The sequence below is a fragment of the Engraulis encrasicolus genome, chromosome 17 (genome assembly GCF_034702125.1).
Source record: "Engraulis encrasicolus isolate BLACKSEA-1 chromosome 17, IST_EnEncr_1.0, whole genome shotgun sequence".
Lineage (NCBI taxonomy): Eukaryota > Metazoa > Chordata > Actinopteri > Clupeiformes > Engraulidae > Engraulis > Engraulis encrasicolus.
The window spans coordinates 10,169,258-10,176,757 of NC_085873.1; the positions used below are offsets into that span (position 1 = coordinate 10,169,258).

At 45.7% G+C, this 7,500-nt stretch overlaps 1 long non-coding RNA gene across 1 annotated transcript in view; it reads left to right on the plus strand.

The window, feature by feature from the left end:
* Positions 1-4,034: 4,034 nt before the first annotated feature.
* The window catches only part of LOC134467227 (uncharacterized), a 3,684-nt gene continuing 218 nt past the window's right edge, over positions 4,035-7,500 (plus strand). The window contains exons 1-3 of the long non-coding RNA XR_010038478.1: positions 4,035-4,444; positions 7,274-7,344; positions 7,432-7,500. The exon at positions 7,432-7,500 is cut by the window's right edge and continues 218 nt beyond it. This is a non-coding gene — a long non-coding RNA (uncharacterized LOC134467227). The remainder of the gene's footprint in view (positions 4,445-7,273; positions 7,345-7,431) is intronic.

The window sequence follows — 7,500 nt, forward strand, 5'->3', positions numbered from 1 at the left end:
TATGTAGAGCCATCGTCACTTTGTGGACCAAAACAAAACTAAAAAGTAAGATCCAAAATCTAGAAGTATGCTGAGTGCTCCAGTCATCCTTGGATCTAGTCGCTAAGTAGTAGCCCAGTTTGTCTTGATTCCATCAGCTATCCATATAGAGTCACAGGAGATTAGAAACTAATCTCGGTGCGTTTCTCGACAACTTCATCAACTAATTTAACAATTTACTTGGTTGCAATGCAATTTCCCATTGGCAACCTAGTAAGTTGCTAACTCGTTAGCAACTATGCTTTTGAGAAACAGGGTCCTGCATAGTCTTTGGTAATTCTCAGAGATGCCACTGAGGTGCTGGTTACCCGCATGTGGATATTTTTTAAAAGCGGATAGTTTTGTATCGTTTTACATAAAAACGTGACGTCTGTATTTTAAAAAAAAACAGACTGAGTCAAAAAAGGAGGCCAAATACCATTTGGTGTATCTCCATTCTTCCACCATCTGGCAACGGAGCACATTTCTCCTGTGCAGTGACAGGGGAAGAACAGAAAAACAAGGAAAAAAGAAAGGATGACCTGGCAGAGGAGAAGGAGGTGAGTAAATCAGATACTGAGAGAGAGAGAGAGAGAGAGAGAGAGAGAGAGAGAGAGAGAAGGAGAGAGAGAGAGATAGATAGATATCTTCAAAGCGTCACAATGTGACACCCTAGACACACACATGCACGCACGCACGCGCAGACACACACACACACACACACACACACACACACACACACACCTTAAACAGAGGCCTCCTCTGTTGCCTTAAGATGGCTATCAGGGGCCCTGCAAACAGTTCAGAGGGAGTTCAGACACGCTGCTGGAGAGTGGTGCGCAAACACACACACACACACACACACACTCACGCATGCACGCACGCACGCACGTATGTACGTACGTACACACACACACACACACTCACACAAACACTCACACGCACAGTCACACTCACACACACACACACACACGAACACTCACAGTCACAGTCACACTCACACACACACACACACACACACACACACACACACACACACACACACACACACACACACACACACACACACACACACACAGAGCTTTTCTTATGACACTCCAGATTCCTAATCAGATGATACCATGCCACAGTTCAGTCCATTGTTCTCCTTATGCACAGACAAACACACACACACAGACACACACACATAGACGCAGACACACACACACACACACACACACACACACACACACACACACACACACACACACAGACAGACACACACACATAGACGCAGACACACACACATAGACGCAGACACACACACACACACACACACACACACACACACACACACACACACACACACACACACACACACACACACACACACACACACACACACACACACACACACACACGCACGCACACACACACACAGTTCAACCCACTCTTCTCCTATTATACATGGCAGCCAGAGCCACCCTCTCACGCTTTCCTCTTATGACAAGCTAAACAGTCCTCCATTTTTTTGAAGGTGCACTGTGTAGGATGGTGGCCAGAGCTGGTATTGCAACTATGATCTTTTCATGAATACATGAGTGTAGAAATGTGTACATGAGGGAAGCGAGAGACAGAAGCTTTAGTCATATGCGTGGAAAAGAGTGAATGATTATGAAATGAAAAGGACAGAAGCTACATGCGTGCATGTGTGCGTGCGTGCCTGTGTACCTGCGTGCCTGCATGTGTGTGCATGTGAAATTGTATCTGACCAGGTGCATGTACTGTATGTGTGACTGCTTTCATGTGTGTTTGTGCTTGTCTGCCTATGTGTGTGTGTGTGTGTGTTTGTGTGTGTGCATGCGCCACACGCACATGCAAGCATACGTGTGTGAGTGTGCTTACCTGCCTGCCTGCATGAATGCTTCTGTGTGTGTGTGCGTCCGTGCGCATATGTGTGTGTGTGTGCGTGTGTTTAAAGCCCTATCTCCATCTCAGCTTAGTGAGTCGAGAGCCGAGAGCCCTTGACTGATGATGATGAGAGCTTTACCTCTCTCCTCTCCTCTCCTCTCCTCTACACCGCTGCTGATGACATATTATCCCTGGACAGCCCCTCCGGCTCTGATGGTGTCACCCATGGAGCTCTAAGCCGGCGGATTAGGCCACCGTGCTGCCTGCTAATACAGTCACACCGTCACTCAGATCAAAGACACTGGCTGCAGATTAAGAGCAATTATAGCAGGTGTCCCTCCACAAATTAAAAGCCAAGCCCATAGCAACAACGTGCGTGATAGATTGACTACGGCGACAGCAGAGGGAGGGGGAGGGGCTGAAAGATCCTAGAATGGCACCGCAACGTACTTGATGGATACGACTACACCAGTGATTCTCAAAGTGTGGTCCGGGGACCACAGATGGTCCATGACAGAGCTCAGGTGGTCCGCGAGGGGATTTCTACTTTTCCAAGAAGGTCTATATGCTATATTTGTAACTTCACTACAAAGCTAGACATAGCAGAAGCCCTTTTTCACCACAATAAGACAGGCTTGCAATGTGAATAAAAAGTAAATGATCTGCATTGAGTTTAACAGTGTCAAATTAGCATCCGTCAACTGTCAATACAGGTGATAGGTGGTCCCTGCACAAAGTGGTCCTCGGTCTGAAAAAGTTTGAGTAACACTGGACTACACTGTGCTGGACTGGGACCGCAATACAGCCTGGGCATTTTTTGCCGTAGCCCAGCCCCCTGCTTTTCTACAAAATCGTGATTAGCTCAGTCCATATATCCAAGATATAGACCAATACCCCATCGAAATGAAAGGCTGGTCTCTCCAGGAAAAAAAAGAGAAACAATAAACAGCAGCATTGCCCCATGTGGACTGTTGGCCCACCGGGAAAATGTCCTGTATGCCAGATCCATCCAGGTCCAGCCCTGCGACAACATCAGTTAGTGTGAGATCTTGTAATTTCTGTAAATTGAGATCAATTTGATAGATACACTAGTAGCCTATTTATTAATTCACTTTCCTTGATAACAACCTCTACTGATACACCTTCACACAGCAACTGTATTGTTGCGTACAAATCTTACAAGGCAGTGGTCCTGCGAGGGTTAAGCCCCTGGCTGGCCGTGGTTATAGCATGGTCATATGACACTCCTGTTTTTACAGAGGGGGGTATCTGGTCCCAGGCTGTCAGATATAGCGGGGTCAGCAAGGGCGGATTACTGCATGGGCCTACGGGGCACAGGCCCAGGCCCAGGGGCCCAGGAGTCAAGGGGGCCCTGAAGCGTAATGCTTTATATTTCCATTGTCATATTGAGTTGAAATCACACTTTTATCAACTCCATCTTCAAATTTTACAACTTAGGGTCTCAAACATCTTTCCAAAAACTCTGAATCTTTTCGTAAAATAGCAACACCAATGAATGGGGCGGGGTGGGAGAGTGTGTGTGTGTGTGTGTGGGGGGGGGGGGGGGGTTTCTTATTGTCTGACCCAGGGTGTCTCAAACATCTTTCAAAAAAATATTTGTATAAAATAGCAACACCAATGAATGAGGTGGGGAGGGGGGCTTTCTTGTTATCTGACCCAGGGGCCCTTGGAGTCATAATCCGTCCCTGGGGGTCAGTGGAGGGTCAGCCGCAGCCCCCTGATCACTGCCTGCCTGGGCTTCTGGACAGCCAGGGTGAGTGATGGCCGCCGAAGAAATGGCAGAGCCATAAATTTGATCACAGACTGGCCCAAACCTCCTCTAAAGCTTATTTACTTTTTCACATAGCGTCTACCCTTGAATGTATGCGTTAAAGTATTTCAGGGAGGCCATAAACCTTGATGCATGGGCTGCCTGGGTCCATACACACACATGCACACACACACACACACACACACACACACACACACACACACACACACACACACACACACACACACACACACACACACACACACACACACACACACACACACAGCTGGTAAAAGTTCATCTCCTGCAGCAGACGGGTCGGGTGTGTTGTAACCAAAGGCAAGGAGGGCAGACTGAAATGATCTTTCGTTCATTTGCTTACTCCCTCGGCCCCGCAAATCAAAGCCAACTTTGTTCAGAAGCTGGTCGCGTTAGCGGCATAAATGGGAACCCTACATCAAAATGGCACTTGAAACGTTGCCTGGTCCCAGCGTATAAATTACGCCGCGTAATGAGCACATGTCTGCAAACGCGAAAACAAGCGTGACGAGAAAGAGAGAGAAGTAACAGCGGGGTCGACATTTTCATATGTGGCAGGATAAATAAATAAGGGTGGCTAACACCCTGCGGTTAGCAGTTCCAACGCTATTTTTTTTCTCCACGCGACCGTTTGATGTGGACGCCCGGGGTGAAACCTTGTTTGGACAACTAAAGGATGGAGCTGCCAGACTTCGAACCGCGCCAGAGACACACAGACCACCACCGGTGAGGTGCACTTGCAGGCTGCGTCTGTGTGTGTGTGTGTGTGTGTGTGTGTGTGTGTGTGTGTGTGTGTGTGTGTGTGTGTGTGTGTGTGTGTGTGTGTGTGTGTGTGTGTGGAGAAGGGAGGGAGCACAGACCTTATAACTCCCCTTCAAAAAGTATTCATTTAGGTCGTTGGCAGAGGCGAGTTGTAAGACTGATATATTTTTTATTAATAATAAAGCTTTATGATGGAGGCTGTATATTCTGACTGGTGGTGTTATTGGGGAAACATTTCCAGTTCTTGACAGTTGAGGTCAAAAGGAATTGCAAATGCTACCAGAGGCAAAAAAACACTTATGTGTTAAGGTTTTAAGCAGCTGCTGTACTGCTAAACTAGACACATAATTCTCTCTTAATATAAAGTAGCCTAGCCTACATTTTCGCATATACTATACACTCATTAATTTCTCTCAAACGGCAGGCTACGGTGCTGCTGTGGTCTCTCATTTAACATAAAGAAGGGAGTGCCGGCCGGCGCATGTTAAAGTTATTACCAGAGGAAAGCAATCTGTCATAGCTGCGCTGTTTTGGCACCGTGAATACCTCGGGTGAGATCAGAGAGGGAGATTCTGCTTGCAATTACCGCTTAAAGGACCTTGAATGCAGGCAGCCAGCCATCAATTCTACTGCAGGGCCTCCGATGGTCCAACCTGTCAGACTGCAGTGCAGTGCAGTGCAGTGCTCGCTGACCTTAGTTCCACACACCACACCACTGGAGGGCAGGGCCATTGACAGCTTTGACTGGGCCCGGGACAAAATCAGCTAAAAGCCCCCCCTGCAACAAGTGATTTTGGTACCCTAGTCAAAATAAAATATTGGAATCCTTCTGATGTCCGTTCAGCAGCCGTGTGAGTGCAAGTGAATGTGTTTTTTAAGAGCAAGGCAAGCACTAACATAAATATTGCCCTGTGGTTAACAAATGCAAGTGGCCAGGGGTTGCTATTTATGAGACTGGACACTTCAGCGGATTAAGAATCTGTGTGACGGAGGTCATCTTGCACACAGTCTGGCAATGGGAGACACAGTACGATACCACTGGGCCAAGAGACTAGTCTCTCGGCCCAACGGCACCGAGACTGTATGAGGCTGTCGGAGGGAGGTTTACCAACGTTCCACGCCAACTCTGCTAGTTAGCCTCTGTTACATCTGTCGTATAAATATAGCGCATGGTGCCTATATCTTTCAAAATGTAGTGTTCACTGTGTTTGTTCACTGCGTTTTGTCATATGTATTTATGGAAAAAAGAGGAAAAGAGCGAGCAGAGACCATAAAATATACAACAAACAATGTACTATACGACATTTCAATTATATTTCCCATACTGCTTGTAACCACTGCCTTAAAATGTAACCTCCTGCCAAACTGTACAGTACATCGTGTAGGTTCTCAGAAAACAAAGGGATTGCGAGTGCTTCATGGTGTTCACCTTTTCTCCTTGGTGCTCTAGGAGATACACCCTGAAGAAGGCCATATAGTCTGAAACAGGCAATGTAGCTAAACAAATAGGCCCCTACAGTATAAAATGATATTGAGTGCGCCAAAGTTACTCTCTTATACTGTAGGTTGTATCTGAAATGTCCACTTGAGCAATATAGCACTTTACTTGACTCCGCCGTCATACGTATGACATAACAGTGTCGTACCGCAGTCATACATGTGACATAAACATTATGCTAATGTCATAAACATTTTACAACTTTGCATTAAGTGACATTCGGTTACAGCCCGAACAATGTCAACAGTTCATGACCATAAAATGTTTATGACATTGATATCAGGTTTATGAGTCGTCCATGTGTCATGACACTGGTTTGACACTATTATGAGACTCTTATGTCATATGTATGACGCCGGTGTCAAGTTAATTGTAACCCATATGCTTCAGTTACACTGCTTTGCTCCCTAGAGAACGAGATGAGTGAACGGTTTGGATGGAGTCATAACTTTTCAGGAATTAAAATCAACATGCAGGCAAAAAAAAACTTGTGACAAGTCTGATTCTTCCTTCAGGATTTATGTATCAGCAAGGTAAGAAATGAGTCTCCAATCATTGAGAGTAAATAGAATGGAGGCCAAAATTCTATTTCATTGTTGAAGCCAAGTTGGAGCCAAGGTTGGACCCAAAAAGACAAAAAAATGGCCAAATCCCATTCATTCCTATGAGAGACATAAAACCCTGTATCTCACTTAAATGCCACTCCAGGGGGATCATTTTTCGCTCAACTAGTAGGTCCCCTTGCTCTCCAACTTACCAGGGTGGTGATTTTTTGTGGTGATGTTTTATTTTAGAGAGATATTAAAAGTTAAATTGACCAATGAGCATCAGAACATGGTTTGATTGACCGTTAGAAGTCTTGTTGTTGTCCAATCAGCACCTGCGTTTGGCGTTGCTAAGGTGGAATGTAAGTTGGAATGTTCCCAAATCTGGCTTCAAAGCGTTGAATGGCAAATAGCGTTGATTTGGCGTCCATTCTATTTACTGTCAATGTCTGCAATGCTTCCTCCAGTGTTAGGGACTTACTGATCTTTCATGTCATCCTGTTTCTGCAACAAGTTCCTGAGCCACTTTGGAGACATCAGTTTGAAAAGTTTGATGTAAAATGTCTGAGTGTTGCTTTAAAAGCTGAAAAAAGTCATATGTGGGCATGTAATAAAACAGGACATAATATGACAAGCGAGTTTTGTTCCTCTACCTCACCATCACTGCTGTGTAATTCAAAAGTACATAATATGGCAAGACTTTCTAGAACTCCTTCATGTCACCACCATGGTTACCCCCTTCCTTCTCAGGACATAACATGACAAGACATTCTAGAACTGCTCCACGTCACGCCTCCCGCCAACAAGGATAGGATACTCAAGTGGGTTACCCTTAACGCAGAGCACTTAAGGTGTCATAATACTGTAACATCGTCTGTCGTCTTACTTTTCCTTCTCCATCCTAACAGAACGTCTTCTCTTCTTCATGCCGGGAAAGAGAAGAGAGGAGGATCATGTCTCTACTAGGTTGCTGCCTC